Raw genomic sequence first — 18,253 nt, forward strand, 5'->3', positions numbered from 1 at the left:
AGGCGAGGCGGAGCCAAACCTCTGGTTTGCAGCTGGGGAGGGAGGAACGGGAGCGAGTGCTGCGTAAGGCAGCTTTGGAAGCGACCCCCCGCGGCTGCCCACGGCCAGGGAGGTGCTCAGTGCTGCCACCCCGTGTGTAATGGCCGGCAGTGCAGCCGTGCCGCGGCGTGTGCCGCCCCGCGGGAGCTCAGGGCTGCCACCCGGTGTGCAATGGCCGGCAGTGCAGCCGTGCCGCGGCGTGTGCCGCCCCGCGGGAGCTCAGGGCTGGCACCCCGTGTGCAATGGCCGGCAGTGCAGCCGTGCCGCGGCGTGTGCCGCCCCGCGGGAGCTCAGGGCTGGCACCCCGTGTGTAATGGCCGGCAGTGCAGCCGTGCCGCGGCGTGTGCCGCCCCGCGGGAGCTCAGGGCTGGCACCCCGTGTGTAATGGCCGGCAGTGCAGCCGTGCCGCGGCGTGTGCCGCCCCGCGGGAGCTCAGGGCTGGCACCCCGTGTGTAATGGCCGGCAGTGCAGCCGTGCCGCGGCGTGTGCCGCCCCGCGGGAGCTCAGGGCTGGCACCCCGTGTGTAATGGCCGGCAGTGCAGCCGTGCCGCGGCGTGTGCCGCCCCGCGGGAGCTCAGGGCTGGCACCCCGTGTGTAATGGCCGGCAGTGCAGCCGTGCCGCGGCGTGTGCCGCCCCGCGGGAGCTCAGGGCTGGCACCCCGTGTGTAATGGCCGGCAGTGCAGCCGTGCCGCGGCGTGTGCCGCCCCGCGGGAGCTCAGGGCTGGCACCCCGTGTGTAATGGCCGGCAGTGCAGCCGTGCCGCGGCGTGTGCCGCCCCGCGGGAGCTCAGGGCTGGCACCCCGTGTGTAATGGCCGGCAGTGCAGCCGTGCCGCGGCGTGTGCCGCCCCGCGGGAGCGCAGGGCTGCAGCCTAACTGCGCTGAATGCTTGAAAATTCTTAGGGGAAAAGGGGAGGGCGGAGAGAGTGACTCGAGCGTTGCTATGGATACAGCGCATGCGCCCTAGCCAGGCTCTGTTCGGCCCCCCCCGTGGTAGCGTCCCGGTCGTCGCTATGGATACAGCGCATGCGCCCTAGCCAGGCGCTGTTCGCGCCCCTGTGGGAGCGTCCCGCTCGTCGCCATGGATACCGCGCATGCGCCGCAGCGGGGCCGGTCCCGCGCAGGCGCGCTCCTGGCCGCCTGTGGCGTGTTTCCTGGCGCGCACGGGGGTGCCGCCGTGTGCGCCTTTAGCACAGGAGCGGTCACGGACAGCCCTCGCCTCGGCTCCTGACGTCCTTCTGTGCCCGGCGTGCCTGTGAGCCGCCAGCCTTCGGCGGGGGATGGGGTCCCGGCGCATCGGGGAGGCTGTAGTGCGGCTTCCGGTCTCGCTGCCCGCCCGGCACTCCCGGGTGTGTTCCTCCCGGCGTCTGGAGGTGAGCTGGGGGCATCCGCACGGCTTTTGGGGGTGCCAGAGGAGGTCTGGGGGCACCTAAAAGGGTCTGGGGATATCTAACGTGCTCGTGGGGTCATCTGAAAGGCTCAAGGGTCGTGTACAGACAGCCGGGCACCTCCGAAGGACCCTTTGGGAGGTCTCTGCAGGCTCCCGTGGGAGCTGGGGGTGTCTCGGGGTGGGTTTGGGTTTGGGTTTGGGTTTGTGCTTGTTTGCTAGCTGGCGAGTGGCCTCAGGGCTGTGCCGGACATGGAGTTCCTACTTAACAATAGAAATTAGTTTGTGGTTTGGTTGTTGGTATTTGTGTTTTTTCTTCTTGTTGTGCTGCAAAGATTTTGATGGGAATCTCTAGGTATTAAGTACAGCCAGAGCAAGGCTCTGATTGCCCTGGGAATGCAGGGAAAAGCTTTGGGGAATTAGAACAAAATGAGAAACTTTTCAGGTAAAGAAACAAGTGAGCAAGCCGTGGCCTCTGTCGATTCCTGTAGCTTTGATTGCAGAAGCCTCCATCTAAGCACATTTATTGTAGTGTCTTTTGCAGTGACTCAGTGCAATTCCTCTGTGCCACCCAGCCCATAACAGACATGCAGCTGGCAGTGCAAATGCTGCCCAAAAGGCCTTCCTACCTTCAAAACCGGTCCTCTGTCCTTCCCTCATCATGGCTGAGGAGTGCTGGTTCTTCTTAGCTTAGCTTTTTCCCCCCTCATTCCCCCCATTTATCTGCATTTTTTGCCCTTTTTCTTCTTCCAGGCTTATCTTGATCACAACTACTGTGGCCTGCTTTATATGGCAGCAGGTCAGGATAGGGAGCCTGGCAAAATGTGCTGCTGAAGAGAGAGAGGAGAGATGAAGGTAATGCTTGTCTCAGCCCAGGTAAGCATCTGAGGAAGCAGTCCCTGGGAGGGTTGTGGTCATCTCAGTCAGTAGACTCTGCTTTGAAGCATGCAGACAGCATACTTTTCACATCCTGAAAATGATCTAATCTGTAGCTGTTGATTCCTCTGTGAGGCTTTAAGCACTCTCCCTGCTTGCAGCTAAGTCCAACACTTGAGCAACGTTTTACTTCAGATGACGGAGCTCAGAGCCAGTCAGAGCGTGCCTTTTCTGACTAGTGTAGCATTCTGAATCCTCCCCTGTACAATCTTAGGATGTGCTCCCCGTGCTCCTTTCTGCCTTCTACCCAGCTGCCCAAGTCTGGGTGGAAAAAGTCACTCAAGAATATAAACCCCAAAGTTTTGAAAGGCTAGAACCAGGCTATTTGTGCAATTGAAACTGTTGTGTGTGGAGGATGTCCCTGCTCGCTGTAGGGGCTTGGACTAGATGACCTTGGAAGTCCCTTCCAACCCCACCCCTCCTGTGATTCCTTTTGGGGAGCTGCAGAGAGCAATGAGGTCTCCCTTCAGCCTCCTTTTCTCCAGACTAAACAGCCCAGCGCCCTCAGCTGCTCCTCAGCCCTGTTCTCCAGACCCTTCCCCATTACAAACAACATGATTGCTGAGGAGAGGGTGGGAAGCAGTTTGTTGGCTAAAGAAGATGGCAATAGATTGTAGGACTGGGGATATAATCCCATGCTCCTTGTTGAAGTGTTTAAATTGTCCTTTAGTACTAAGTACTACTGAAATAAACTTTAGGTAGCCCATCTGAGCAGGAGAGCTTTTGGTTGAAGCAGAGGGAGCCTGGGTAGTGAAAACGTTTTACAGCTTTCAGGGTAAAAGAAATCTTGACCTCATCATGGAGCTCTTACTGGGAGGTAAGCTGTTTGCTGACAGAGGATGTTGGGTGTGTGGGGCCTGGCAGCGAGAGTTTTCCAAAGAGGAGCTCTAAGGCCAGCTGCAAGGTTAGGTGTGGATTCTCCTGGGGTCTCACACAGCACGAGGCTGAGGATTCCAGCGGTCTGATTCCACAGCTGCGTTTTCTTCTCTCTGCTTGGCTGACAGGATGACCTCACTAATGAAGAGAGCGACCTTACCAGAAGAGGAGACACAGTTTGACAGGCCTGGATCTGTGCTGGCCACCAGTGCTGTCGAGCAGCTGGGAGTCATCCACAGGAGTGTTCCGCCAGAGAGCCTTCTGCTGGGTGCGAGGGTAAGGGGTGCGCATGTCAAGGGCCAGTGCTTGAAACCTCACACTAGATCAGGCTGGCCAGAGCCTCCTCCAGCCTGGGCTTAAACACCTCCAGGGACGGGGCCCCAACCACCTCCCCGGACAACCCATTCCAGGGCTTCACCGCTCTCATGGGGAAGAACTTCTTCCTCACGTCCAGCCTGAACCTCCCCACCTCCAGCTTCAGTCCATTCCTCCTAGTCCTATCACTACCTGATATCTTAAGAGGCCCCTCCCCAGCCTTCTTGTAGGCCCCCTTCGGGTACTGGAAGGCCCCCATAAGGTCACCTCGGAGCCTCTCTTCCCCAGACTGAACAGCCCCAACTCTTTCAGTCTGTCCTCACAGGAGAGGTGCTCCAGCCCTCTGCTCGTCCTCGTGGCCCTTCTCTGGACACCTTCCAGCATGTCTGTGTCCCTCTTGTAATAGGGGCTCCGGAACTGGAGGCAGTACTCCAGGTGGGTCTAAGCAGAGCTGAGTAGAGGGGGAAAATCACCTCCCTTGACCTGCTAGCCGCGCTTGTCTTGATGCAGCCCATGATCTGGTTGGCTTTCTGGGCTGCAAGTGCACATTGAGAGCTCTTGTTGAGCTTCTCGTCCACCAGCACTCCCAAGTCCCTCTCCTCAGGGCTGCTTTCCAGCCAGTCCCTGCCCAGCTTGTGTTGGTGCCTGGGATTGCCTCGACCCAGATGCAGGACCCTGCACTTAGTCTCGTTGAACCACCTGAGGTTGGCTTGTGCCCACCTCTCCAGCCTGTCGAGGTCCCTCTGGGTGGCATCCCTTCCCTCCAGCTGTCTGCTGCACCACACAGCTCAGTGTCATCGGCAAACTTGCTGAGGGTGCACTCGATGCCGCTGTCCATGGCACCCACAAAGATGTTGAAGAAGCCTGGTCCCAGGGCTGACCCCTAAGGGACTGCGCTTGTCCCTGGCCTCCCCTGGGACACGGACCCATTGACAGCCACTCTTTGGGTGCTGTGTGTTCCCTTTGACCTCCCTGGCTAGATTCAATTCTAACTGTGCTTTGGCTTTCCTGCCCAGGTCTCTGGCTGCTCGGGCAGCTTCCTTACACCCCCCCGTTCTAGCTGTCCTTCTCCTCCACTTCCTGTAGAGTTTCCTTTTAAGTGCTAGTGTGTCCAGCAGCTCCTTGCTCATCCAGGCAGGCCTGCTAGCATTCTTTCCTGCTTTTCCCTTTGTTGGTATCCATTGCTCCCGGACACAGAGGAGGTGGTCCTTGAATACTGACCCGCTGTCTTCTGGTGGTGACCAGCAGACTGGTCAAAAAGGCCACTGGCATCCTGGCCGATATCAGGAACAGTGTGGCCAGCAGGAGCAGGGAAGTGATTCTGCCCCTGCACTCGGCACTGGTTAGGGCACGCCTTGAGTCCTGTGTCCAGTTCTGGGCCCCTCAGTTTAAGCAAGGTGCTGAGTTGCTGGAAGGTGTCCAGAGAAGGGCAACAAAGCTGGGGAGGGGTTTGGAGCACAGGCCTGTGAGGAGGGGCTGAGGGAGCTGGGGTTGCTTAGCCTGGAGAAGAGGAGGCTCAGGGGAGACCACCTTGCTCTCTACGTCTCCCTGAAGGGAGGTAGTAGCCAGGTGGGGGTTGGTCTCTTCCCCCAGGCAAGCAGCACCAGAACAAGAGGACACAGTCTCCAGCTGTGCCAGGGGAGGTTTAGGCTGGATGTTAGGAAGAAGTTCTTCATAGAAGAGAATAGAATAGACCAGGTTGAAAGAGAGATTGGCCTTTGGAATGTGCTGCCCAGGGAGGTGGTGGAGTCGCCGTCACTGGAAGTGTTTAGAAAGAGACTGGATGAGGCACCCAGTGCCGTGGTTTAGTTGATTAGATGGTGTTGGAATGGAGTAGAATAGAATAGACCAGGTTGGCAGAGCCCTTCAAGATCATCGAGTCCACCGCCACCTAATCAACTAACCCATGCAACCAAGCACCCTATCAAGTCTCCTCCTGAACACCTCCAATGATGGTGAGTCCACCACCTCCCCGGGCAGCCCATCCCAATGGGCAATCACTCTCTCTGTGCAGAACCTCTTCCTAACCTCTAGCCTAAACCTGCCCTGGTGCAGCGTGAGACCGTGTCCTCTTGCCGGGCCCGGTGACGATCAAAGGTCTTTTCCAGCCTGGCTGATTCTCTGTTCTTGTTTCGCTCTTCTTCTCGTGCATGAATTGTCAGTTCCAAGCACTCGAGAGGAGTGATGTGATGGCTGTGCTGCAAACCATCAGACCGGGGATCGAAAGGCAACGTCCTGTGGCTTGGACGTATCGGGATATCCCAGGAACCTCTGTGCCGCCAGGCACTGGGACTGAAACTCAATCCAGATGCTGCAGGTTGGTTCCCTTGAAAAATACACTTGGCACATGAAGAGTGGCCAAGAGACTTCCCTTGTTTCCTTTGTGGAAGGCTTTTGTTTGTCCCCCGACCCCGGGAGATTGTGACGGGGGCCGCGTTCCTCCCAGGCAGGCCGAGGCCGAGGCTGCCCTCGGCACCGGGCGTGCCGCAGGCGGAGCAGCGAAGCTGTGTTCCTGGCAGTTCTCTCCCCAGCTGGATCAGGACAAAGGTGCAGGCCGACAAGGACTTGCACTGACACAGGGTCAGAGAGCTGAAAGCACCAAAGGGTTTAATTTATTAGAGGTTTTCTTTGGCATCTGAAGGAGTTTTGTGGAGCCCCCTGAAAGGGTCTGGGGCAGTGTTAGGGGGATCTGGGGTCACCTCACGGCTGCCACCCCCATGCTGCCTGCTTAAGAGTGCCAGGACTCTTCCTGGAACCACTGGACAGAAGGAAGGTTTGTCTCTTTCTGTTTGCGGTGCCCCAGCAAGGACTTGCACTGACACAGGGTCAGAGAGCTGAAAGCACCAAAGGGTTTAATTGGTGAGAGCAACAGACTTGGTTGCTGCCGCCCGCTGCTAAGGGGTCTGAGCGGCCTCCGAATGGGGTTTGGAGGCAGGTAAGGGTTTCTTTGGGCGTGTGAAGGGGTTTTGTGGGCATCTGGAAGGGGTCTGGAGCCCCCTGAAAGGGTCTGGGATAGCGTTAGGGGGTTCTGGGCTGGTGTACCAGCGGGTCTGGGGACATTGGAAGCGTCTGGGGCTACCTAAACCGGAGCTGGGTGTATCAGACGGGGGGTTTGGGTGCATCAAAAGGGGTTTTGCGGCATCTAAATTGGGGAATCTGTGGGGGTCCTGAAGGAGTTGGGGGGTTCTCAGTGAGGTTTTGGGGTCTCTATGGAGTCCCTGTTGTGTGTTGGGTCTGTAGGATTTCAAGTGCCTGCTTGATACTATAAAGCAGTCTGTGGTTTGTTGGTTGTTTTATTTTCCTTGCCGTGCTGCAAAGATTTTGATGGGAATTTCTAGGTCTGAACTCCAGCCAGAGCAATCCTTCAAGTGCCCTGGGAATGCAGTGAAAACCTCTCGGGCATTGGTTCTGCTCTGTGACTCTAAAAGCTATGAACAGACACCCAGACAGCTGTTAACAGAGTTTCTTTGCGCATTCCAGGTCTGGTGTGTTCAGACTGGCAGGATCTTCCTGAGCTGTCCGAGTACAATTTCTGTTGACCCTTTTCAGCTTTTACGTCCAGTTTGCTGACTGAGGATGTTGGGTGTGTGGGGCCTGGCAGCGGTAGTTTTCCGAGGAGGAGCTCTAAGGCCAGCTACAAGGTTAGGTTTGGATTCTCCTGGGGTCTCACACAGCACGAGTCTCATGATTCCAGCGGTCTGATTTCACAGCTGCGTTTTCTTCTCTCTGCCTAGGTGACAGGATGACCTCACTAATGAAGAGAGACAGCCTGAGCTCTCCAGGAACCTTGAACCCAAGCAGCCAGTGCCTTCTGTGAGTACAAGCTGTCCTTGTTCAACAGGGAAATAGCTGAGAGCTGAAGCCAGCCCACACCACAATTCCCTCAGCTTCCTCTTCTGCAGATGAAACAATCCCAGTTCCTTCAGCCACTCCTCCTAAGACTTGTTATCCAGACCCTTCACCAGCTTTGTTGCCCTTCTCTGGACACCCTCTATCACCTCCATGTCCTGGGGAACACCGCTTGTGCCCGGCCGCCCGCCGGCTGGGTTTACCTCTGTTCCCCACCGCTCTTGGGGCCCAGTCATCCATCCTGTTCTGCTATCCAGCAATCCTGTTGAGAAACATAGAGCTGAAAAGAGAAGTAGCAGAGAAGGGGAGCTGAAGCTGCAAGGGTTGCAGTAGACTCAGTTCTTGTGGTACCCTCTGTGAGGCCCTAAGCCATTTGAACTGAGACAGTCAGGCAGCCCAGCTAGTGCAGCAGTGTCTTCTGGAGAGTCGGTGAGAGCCAATTCTATGGAGTTTGTTGAAGCGAGTGGCCAGTAGTCTACATGAACAATTGTCTTAGTGCTGGTACGTAGGAGGCTCTGAAGTGTGGTACTTGGAGAGCTCTGTTCATACTTGCCCTTCAGGAGGGGCCAGCTCTTTCATTGAACCCAGTGCTTTCACACCAAAAGAAGGGAACTCTTCTTAGTCCACAGAGCACATGGGCAGGGGAAAAGGACTTCAGCTGGTGAGGTGGCTTCTGCTGCAGTCCCTCTTCTTCATCACCTCCTTACTCCTTCAACTCTCATTCCCCATCTTCTTTTCAGAGACACTTGCTAGGGAAAGCATTAAAGTCCTGCCTTACAGCGAGCAGCAGGAAAACTTTCCCACCCGACGGTGGGATTGGGAGCAAGGTCCCCTGGTCACAGAGGGAGGTTAGGTTAGTGATGCAACACCTGCTTTTCACACATCTTTTGTGTCGGGCATGAGCACCTGAATGTCCTCTACAGTCCGTGCGATGGCCCTCAAGGTGACCTACTCTTACAGCCTTCTGTGGCACTCGGGTCAGAAGAACAGCCTGGTTGTTGCCAAGAGCCTCCTGTCCCCGAGACTGCTTTTCGCTGTCTGACAGGTGACTCCATCTGTTGGGGAAATGGCATTTCTCAGCATTGTGGTGTCACTGGTGGCTGTTGAGGATTAGACCAAAGGCCCAAGCCCAGCCCTATCTTCCTTCCTTTCGGTCGAGCGTTGGGCCTTGCCGGTTTCAAGTGGAGACCAAACCGGCAGGTGCAGACCAGCATACTCCCCAGGGTACTTCATCAGCTTTGTGTGGCTTAGGGGACTTCCTAAAGCGGAGCTTGTATGTCAGTGTGTTACAGCCCTCTGTGAGTTTCCATTGACCTTCTTGACTTGTTCTCGAACTCGCTTCTGCTGTCGGCATCCAAAGTAAGCTGTAACAATGCATCCCGAGGTTTAGTCCTACGTTAAAGGAAAACCCCCAAATTAAACCCACTGCACTATAATTTCACCTAAGGCTCTGATAATGACTTTGCTCTGTGAAGGACTTGACTTCCGTGTTCTGATTTTCTGCCCCGATCATCCCTAGGGCTTTGCCTGTGGTCGATGGGTTTGGTTTTGTTTGTCACTGAGCTGGCATTTCCTTAGGGGTATCCAGTGGATCTCCAAGTGCCTTTCCTGGGTTCAGGATACCTAGTGTAGAGGTTTCACTGTTTCCATTTGTCCTTTTCCCATCTGCATAGCCTTGTCTGTGTTGCCTCTGCCTTTATACCGCCCAGACGGTTGTGCGAGGAGCTTTTGCCACCTTTCAAAACTTGTGGGGCTTTTGCTGCTCAAAGCCATCTTTTTCTCCTCCCGTTGTTTGCTGTCCTTCAGGCCTGTGTTAATGCACCGTCTCTCAGGGAGCTGTACATCCAGGGGCGGACGTTTGTGTTGAGAAGCCACGACTGTCGGCCTCATTTCAGCCGTTTGTAGAATCCCTTGTCGACACATGAATGGATTCTTTCTGACTGCTTAATACAATGAAGTTGTGTTCCTGCTTTGGTATTTATCTCTACATCCGTCTGTGACTTTAGTTCCACTAAGCCACCTGTAAAGCATCAGACGTGCAGCTGCTTCATTTTCTACTTCTTCCCCACGTTTCCCCCTCCTGAATTTGTCTCGGGGTCCTTTGGAGGAAAATGACCTGACATTTGCTAGCTTGCTCTTCTCACCCCGGAGCTGACTGCAACAGGACCGTCAGAAAGACCTGTGATCAAGTGACAAGGTCCTAGCTGAGTTTTTTTGAAGAAGCCCTGAGTTTATGCCGTCTTGCCTTGGCAGTTTGTTGCTATCCGTGGATCTCTCTGCTCTAAAATCACTTCTGTTGACGCTTTCATTTAAGAGAGTTCCAACAGGTCATCTTTGGCTAAGGATACAGCCACTGTGTGGGAACCTTCCTAAACTCTGCAGTGGTTTCAATCTGAAGAACTCATTTAATTTTTCTGCTGTGGTCTTCTCTCCTTTGGGTTGTCCTCTTAGCCCTCCATCACCTGTCAGCTCTGCAGACTCTGGCAGACATACCGATTCCGATGGGCAGGGGCCAAGGGCTCGTGATTGGTTTCATGCCTTTCACGAGCTTGTGCTCTGAACCTTTTTTCAGTCTTGGCTTGATTCAACACGAAAGGTTCGGAGCTCATGATATTCACCTCTTCCTTGCACGGCTACAGAGCTGCCTTTGCGAAGAAGATTTGGATGTGGGGAGTTTCCTTACTCTGCTTTTTATCAGTAAGGTGATTTTATTTCTTGTCACAAGCTTTGCAGAAGTTCCATTACACCTTTAAAAATTTCATCTCTTAAAATTCTCCTTTTCATTTCTGTTTCCTTTTTTAGCACTGCTCATTTTTCTAGAGGCCCCTCATTTACCTAAACAGGTGGATATCCCGGGAACCTCTGTGCTGCCATAGACTGGGACCGAGACTCAATCCAGATGCTGCAGTTTATTCCACTTGAAAAACACACTTGGCACGTGAAGAGCAAATCGTTCAGGGAACCTGGAAGCTCGAGGCTCTCCAGAGCACATGTGTCTCTCCATCACTCAAGGTATAGTAGCACCTACTCCTCAGGACAACCCGGCCTCTCCGTTCTTTCTTGCCGTCTTACATTTCAGTATCTCACACAGTATGATTACATCTGTCAGCTTTTTTTATACGCCTCTTAGGTCTAAACTTGTGAGAAAAAACAACCTGCATTTGCCTGGGACCTGACTGCTGGTGTTGAAGTTTTCCTGACTACTGACTAAATGTGACTACTTTCCTCAGCCTTCTTCAGCATTTCCTATCTCCATGATCTCTAGGGATAGGCTCTCCAAAAGCAAAGTCACACTTCCCCATAGTTTACTGTAAAGATTTTAATTGATTTAATTCAATACAGGGCATACGCTCAGAAGTTCACTTCAGACTCCTCGCCTTTCCCATACCGAGTCCATCACAGGGTTTGCTCCCACAGCTTGAATCCAGTGTTTACAGATATTCTTGCAACAGGTCTAAAAGTGCTTCTGGTTGGTTGCAAAATGTCAGTGTTTTCTCTTCACCATAGTTTACCCTAGGCCTAGAAAGCCCTTAAGGAGTTTTGTGCCTCGTTACCTGAGAGACAGAGTTTGTCCTGTTGTGTTTTCACCCGCAGAAAAAGCTGAAGAGCTTTGGTTCATCATGCTGAGTTCACAGGGTAGTGAGACGTCGGTGCCCAGCCTCCAGACACGCACGCCGGAACACGCTTTCCAATTAGTACACTGCCTCTCGGGTTTCCAATCTGGGTATTCAAAGAATGCCAAGGAAAGTGGGGACAGATGCTTTTGCCAGACGGCCTCCAATGAGCGGGACCAGGGCAAGGAGGAGGTGGCAGCAGCCAGCAGATAACAGGCGTTTGCTGGGGTTCGGTGAACGTTTGGAGCTCACGGGCTCAGCCTGTTTCTCCACTTCCTTTTCCTCGGCACAGGTGTTTGGTTTGGCTGTCCGGAGCCTTGCTCTGCACCCGAATGCCACAGCGACCGTGAGGGAAAGACGAAGCAAAACCCATGCAGGCACGCAGGGAAAAAGCAGAGGTTGTCTTATGAGCTGGTTTGAGACAAAATTCACACCACTCCTGCTGCGGTGATGTACAGGGAGGAGCCGGTAGGGGAACCCGCAGGACAGCCTGCAGCGCAGCTCAGAACTACTTCCCTCGCCTCCGCCTTCTGCACGTCTCCTCGTCGACCGCCTGTAATCAAGGACGCTTCACCAACTGGCTTGTTTGAATCCAGTAAAGTTGTGGAATGAAAGTTATCTGATTGGAGTCGCTGATAAATAGATGTAGTTGAAGCTTTGTATCTTCCATTCTGTCTAATCTTTCTTCTACTCTTGCCCTGTTGCTTTAGCCCATCAGTTTTCATGTTATCTTCGTCTATTAATAGCAGAAGAAATGCCCCCTTCATTCCAGTATTTCTTGATGCAGTTCAGAGGTAGAGTTGGCTGTCCCTCTGGGCTTTTTTACTTTTACTTTGTGTTAAGTGGAATCCCAAAGTGAATAGGATACTTTGTGTAAAGCTTGAGCAGCAGTTAACTGTCTAATTATCATACTGCATGCACTACTCCCTTGCAATATTCACAGGGTTGTGGTGGTGTCAGACGGTTCACTTGCATTCAGTTCATCAGGGGCCAGGCCTGCCTTTGGGCTGAGAGTCTTGGCCAAAGACACAATGTATGGTCATTGCTGTGAAAGGAAGGAGCTGCTGGCTGGGCAGTTTGCTTTCTTTTGTGCCTTTTGGGGCTGAATCAAAGGGAGTGGGGGGTTGTGGGTGGAGTGATTCTGCCACGTGGGGCAGGGGGCTGCAGCAGCAGAGGAGCAGGTGAGCGAGGGCTGGGGGCACCCCCCTAAAGTGCTGAAAATTCTCGGAGGGGACCGCAGAATCTTTAAACCTGTAAGTACTGGGGGGAGGCGAGGCGGAGCCAAACCTCTGGTTTGCAGCTGGAGAGGGAGGAACGGGAGCGAGTGCTGCGTAAGGCAGCTTTGGAAGCGACCCCCCGCGGCTGCCCACGGCCAGGGAGGTGCTCAGTGCTGCCACCCGGTGTGCAATGGCCGGCAGTGCAGCCGTGCCGCGGCGTGTGCCGCCCCGCGGGAGCTCAGTGCTGCCACCCGGTGTGCAATGGCCGGCAGTGCAGCCGTGCCGCGGCGTGTGCCGCCCCGCGGGAGCTCAGTGCTGCCACCCGGTGTGCAATGGCCGGCAGTGCAGCCGTGCCGCGGCGTGTGCCGCCCCGCGGGAGCTCAGGGCTGGCACCCGGTGTGCAATGGCCGGCAGTGCAGCCGTGCCGCGGCGTGTGCCGCCCCGCGGGAGCTCAGTGCTGCCACCCGGTGTGCAATGGCCGGCAGTGCAGCCGTGCCGCGGCGTGTGCCGCCCCGCGGGAGCTCAGGGCTGCCACCCGGTGTGCAATGGCCGGCAGTGCAGCCGTGCCGCGGCGTGTGCCGCCCCGCGGGAGCGCAGGGCTGGCACCCCGTGTGTAATGGCCGGCAGTGCAGCCGTGCCGCGGCGTGTGCCGCCCCGCGGGAGCTCAGGGCTGCAGCCTAACTGCGCTGAATGCTTGAAATGCTTGAAAATTCTTAGGGGAAAAGGGGAGGGCGGAGAGAGTGACTCGAGCGTTGCTATGGATACAGCGCATGCGCCCTAGCCAGGCTCTGTTCTCGCGAGAGTGGTATCGTCCCGCTCGTCGCTATGGATTCGGCGCATGCGCCCTAACCAGACACTATTGGCGCGCGAGTGGTAGCGTCTTGCTCGTCGCTATGGATACAGCGCATGCGCCCTAGCCAGGCTCTGGTCGGCCCCCCCCCGTTGTAGCGTCCCGCTCGTCGCTATGGATACAGCGCATGCGCCCTAGCCAGGCGCTGTTCGCGCCCCTCTGGGAGCGTCCCGCTCGTCGCCATGGATACCGCGCATGCGCCCTAGCCAGGCTCTGTTCGGCCCCCCCGTTGTAGCGTCCCGCTCGTCGCTATGGATACAGCGCATGCGCCCTAGCCAGGCGCTGTTCGCGCCCCTGTGGGAGCGTCCCGCTCGTCGCCATGGATACCGCGCATGCGCCGCAGCGGGGCCGGTCCCGCGCAGGCGCGCTCCTGGCCGCCTGTGGCGTGTTTCCTGGCGCTCACGGGGGCGCCGCCGTGTGCGCCTTTAGCACAGGAGCGGTCACGGACAGCCCTCGCCTCGGCTCCTGACGTCCTTCTGTGCCCGGCGAGCCTGTGAGCCGCCAGCCTTCGGCGGGGGATGGGGTCCCGGCGCATCGGGGAGGCTGCAGTGCGGCTTCCGGTCTCGCTGCCCGCCCGGCACTCCCGGCTGTGTTCCTCCCGGCGTCTGGAGGTGAGCTGGGGGCATCCGCACGGCTTTTGGGGGGGGGTGCCAGAGGAGGTCTGGGGGCACCTAAAAGGGTCTGGGGATATCTAACGTGCTCGTGGGGTCATCTGAAAGGCTCAAGGGTCGTGTACAGACAGCCGGGCACCTCCGAAGGACCCTTTGGGAGGTCTCTGCAGGCTCCCGTGGGAGCTGGGGGTGTCTCGGGGTGGGTTTGGGTTTGGCTTGAAACTCAGGTGCTAAGACTGACCTGTGGTAAAAGCTGTGGACAATTTAATTTACGTGTAATTAGGGTTTGGACACAAGGTCGTGGAAGTATCAGAGGGAGGGAGGCTCCAGTTTCAGAAGCCTGTAGTTCACGTTGCAAGGAGGTCGTTCTACAACTGACCACAAGACCCACGGAGTGCAAACCAAATGATTTCCCGAGCTCATCCGAATCCCAGGGCTCATGAAATTCAGGCCTGCCTTACTATAGTTTTGGATCTCTCAAGGGGAGAAGTGAAGGGGAGGAGAATTCTTTAGCTTTCTCTCTGTGGTTTTTTTTTTTCCCTTGATACACTTTGTCTTGCTTGGCTTTGAGTCACAACTGTGACATTCAGTTAGGTGGTGAGTGTGTGCTAGGTGGGATGACACCAAAAGAAGGAAAAAAGAAAAGGAATAATTTGTCATAAAAAAACAATTCCTGTAGGATTTCGAGTTCCTACTTAACAATATAAATTCGTTTGTGGTTTGGTTGGGTGTTGGGTTTTTTTTTTTTCCTTCTAGTTGTGCTGCAAAGATTTTGATGAAACTTTCTAGGTATTAAATATAGCCAGAGCAAGGCTCTAATTGCCCTGGGAATGCAGGGAAAACCTTTTGGGAATTGGTTCTGCTTTGTTACTCCTAAAGCTATGAACACACACCCCCCGAGTTTCTAACAGAGTTTCTTTGTGCGTTCCAGGTCTGGTGCGTTCAGACTGGCAGGATCTTCCTGGGCCATCCAATTACAGTTTCTGTTGACACTTTTCAGCTCTTGCATCCAGCTTGCTGACAGAGGATGTTGGTTTGTGGGGCCTGGCAGCGAGAGTTTTCCGAAGAGGAGCTCTAAGGCCAGCTGCAAGGTTAGGTTTGGATTCTCCTGGGGTGCCTGTGCTTGAAACCCCGCAGTCTGCAGCTGAGGCCGTGCAGAGTGGTGCTCGCAGTAGCTCTGTGCAAGTCTGCCGTGGGCTCAGAAGGCTGTGCAGCTGTTAAACCTCTTCTATTCTTCAAGCACAATCTTTCTGAAGTCTTTTATTTGATTTTTCCCCAGGGTCACGTGAAACTGTCTGATTTTGGGCTAAGCAGAGCTGTTCAGGAGGCTCAGAGACCTGAGCTCTCCAGGAACCTTGAACCCAGGCAGCCAGTGCCTTCTGTGAGTACAAGCTGTCCTTGTTCAACAGGGAAATAGCTGAGAGCTGAAGCCAGCCCACACCATAATTCCCTCAGCCTCCTCTTCTGCAGATGAAACAATCCCAGTTCCTTCTGCCACGCCTCCTAAGACTTGTTATCCAGACCCTTCACCAGCTTTGTTGCCCTTCTCTGGACACCCTCTATCACCTCCATGTCCTGGGGAACACCGCTTGTGCCCGGCCGCCCGCCGGCTGGGTTTACCTCTGTTCCCCACCGCTCTTGGGGCCCAGTCATCCATCCTGTTCTGCTATCCAGCAATCCTGTTGAGAAACATAGAGCTGAGAAGAGAAGTAGCAGAGAAGGGGAGCTGAAGCTGCAAGGGTTGCAGTAGACTCAGTTCTTGTGGTATCCTCTCCTCCCAGTCCCTCCCAATCCCTTCTACTCTTATCCCAGTATGGGAGGAGACTGGTAGGGACCAGGAGGCACTGGGAGACATACCTGGACCAAGTGGAGGCATTGCTGGAGCCCTGGGACACAACTGTAAGAGAGACAACTGGAGATGACTACAACCCCTCGGATACCTCCCAGTGACCCCCACTGCCCTCCTGAGACCCCAGTTCCCCCTCAGAGTCCTTCCACAGCCTCCCAATACCTCCCAGTACCTGCCAGTAACCCTGGAGCTGGGGGTGTCTCGATGTGGGTTTGGGTTTGGGTTTGTGCTTGTTTGCTAGCTGGCGAGTGGCCTCAGGGCTGTGCCGGACATGGAGTTCCTACTTAACAATAGAAATTAGTTTGTGGTTTGGTTGTTGGTATTTGTGTTTTTTCTTCTTGTTGTGCTGCAAAGATTTTGATGGGAATCTCTAGGTATTAAGTACAGCCAGAGCAAGGCTCTGATTGCCCTGGGAATGCAGGGAAAAGCTTTGGGGAATTAGAACAAAATGAGAAACTTTTCAGGTAAAGAAACAAGTGAGCAAGCCGTGGCCTTTGTCGATTCCTGTAGCTTTGATTGCAGAAGCCTCCATCTAAGCACATTTATTGTAGTGTCTTTTGCAGTGACTCAGTGCAATTCCTCTGTGCCACCCAGCCCATAACAGACATGCAGCTGGCAGTGCAAATGCTGCCCAAAAGGCCTTCCTACCTTCAAAACCGGTCCTCTGTCCTTCCCTCATCATGGCTGAGGAGTGCTGGTTCTTCTTAGCTTAGCTTTTTTCCCCCTCATTCCCCCCATTTATCTGCATTTTTTGCCCTTTCTCTTCTTCCAGGCTTATCTTGATCACAACTACTGTGGCCTGCTTTATATGGCAGCAGGTCAGGATAGGGAGCCTGGCAAAATGTGCTGCTGAAGAGAGAGAGGAGAGATGAAGGTAATGCTTGTCTCAGCCCAGGTAAGCATCTGAGGAAGCAGTCCCTGGGAGGGTTGTGGTCATCTAAGTCAGTAGACTCTGCTTTGAAGCATGCAGACAGCATACTTTTCACATCCTGAAAATGATCTAATCTGTAGCTGTTGATTCCTCTGTGAGGCTTTAAGCACTCTCCCTGCTTGCAGCTAAGTCCAACACTTGAGCAACGTTTTACTTCAGATGACGGAGCTCAGAGCCAGTCAGAGTGTGCCTTTTCTGACTAGTGTAGCATTCTGAATCCTCCCCTGTACAATCTTAGGATGTGCTCCCCGTGCTCCTTTCTGCCTTCTACCCAGCTGCCCAAGTCTGGGTGGAAAAAGTCACTCAAGAATATAAACCCCAAAGTTTTAAAAGGCTAGAACCAGGCTATTTGTGCAATTGAAACTGTTGTGTGTGGAGGATGTCCCTGCTCGCTGTAGGGGCTTGGACTAGATGACCTTGGAAGTCCCTTCCAACCCCACCCCTCCTGTGATTCCTTTTGGGGAGCTGCAGAGAGCAATGAGGTCTCCCTTCAGCCTCCTTTTCTCCAGACTAAACAGCCCAGCGCCCTCAGCTGCTCCTCAGCCCTGTTCTCCAGACCCTTCCCCATTACAAACAACATGATTGCTGAGGAGAGGGTGGGAAGCAGTTTGTTGGCTAAAGAAGATGGCAATAGATTGTAGGACTGGGGATATAATCCCATGCTCCTTGTTGAAGTGTTTAAATTGTCCTTTAGTACTAAGTACTACTGAAATAAACTTTAGGTAGCCCATCTGAGCAGGAGAGCTTTTGGTTGAAGCAGAGGGAGCCTGGGTAGTGAAAACGTTTTACAGCTTTCAGGGTAAAAGAAATCTTGACCTCATCATGGAGCTCTTACTGGGAGGTAAGCTGTTTGCTGACAGAGGATGTTGGGTGTGTGGGGCCTGGCAGCGAGAGTTTTCCAAAGAGGAGCTCTAAGGCCAGCTGCAAGGTTAGGTGTGGATTCTCCTGGGGTCTCACACAGCACGAGGCTGAGGATTCCAGCGGTCTGATTCCACAGCTGCGTTTTCTTCTCTCTGCTTGGCTGACAGGATGACCTCACTAATGAAGAGAGCGACCTTCTCAGAAGAGGAGACACAGTTTGACAGGCCTGGATCTGTGCTGGCCACCAGTGCTGTCGAGCAGCTGGGAGTCATCCACAGGAGTGTTCCGCCAGAGAGCCTTCTGCTGGGTGCGAGGGTAAGGGGTGCGCATGTCAAGGGCCAGTGCTTGAAACCTCACACTAGATCAGGCTGGCCAGAGCCTCCTCCAGCCTGGGCTTAAACACCTCCAGGGACGGGGCCCCAACCACCTCCCCGGACAACCCATTCCAGGGCTTCACCGCTCTCACGGGGAAGAACTTCTTCCTCACGTCCAGCCTGAACCTCCCCACCTCCAGCTTCAGTCCATTCCTCCTAGTCCTATCACTACCTGATACCTTAAGAGGCCCCTCCCCAGCCTTCTTGTAGGCCCCCTTCGGGTACTGGAAGGCCCCCATAAGGTCACCTCGGAGCCTCTCTTCCCCAGACTGAACAGCCCCAACTCTTTCAGTCTGTCCTCACAGGAGAGGTGCTCCAGCCCTCTGCTCGTCCTCGTGGCCCTTCTCTGGACACCTTCCAGCGAGTCCGTGTCCCTCTTGTAATAGGGGCTCCGGAACTGGAGGCAGTACTCCAGGTGGGTCTAAGCAGAGCTGAGTAGAGGGGGAAAATCACCTCCCTTGACCTGCTAGCCGCGCTTGTCTTGATGCAGCCCATGATCTGGTTGGCTTTCTGGGCTGCAAGTGCACATTGAGAGCTCTTGTTGA

The 18,253-nt window shown here is 54.8% G+C and overlaps 1 long non-coding RNA gene across 1 annotated transcript; it reads left to right on the top strand.

Moving 5' to 3' along the window:
- The first annotated feature begins 1,881 nt into the window (after window positions 1–1,881).
- Window positions 1,882–15,143, top strand: LOC128899673 (uncharacterized). Its single transcript, XR_008463157.1, has 3 exons — window positions 1,882–2,301; window positions 14,625–14,784; window positions 14,973–15,143. It is a non-coding gene; the product is annotated as an uncharacterized LOC128899673 (long non-coding RNA).
- Window positions 15,144–18,253: the final 3,110 nt, after the last annotated feature.

This window comes from Dryobates pubescens, unplaced genomic scaffold, assembly GCF_014839835.1.
Source record: "Dryobates pubescens isolate bDryPub1 unplaced genomic scaffold, bDryPub1.pri scaffold_126_arrow_ctg1, whole genome shotgun sequence".
Taxonomy (NCBI): domain Eukaryota; kingdom Metazoa; phylum Chordata; class Aves; order Piciformes; family Picidae; genus Dryobates; species Dryobates pubescens.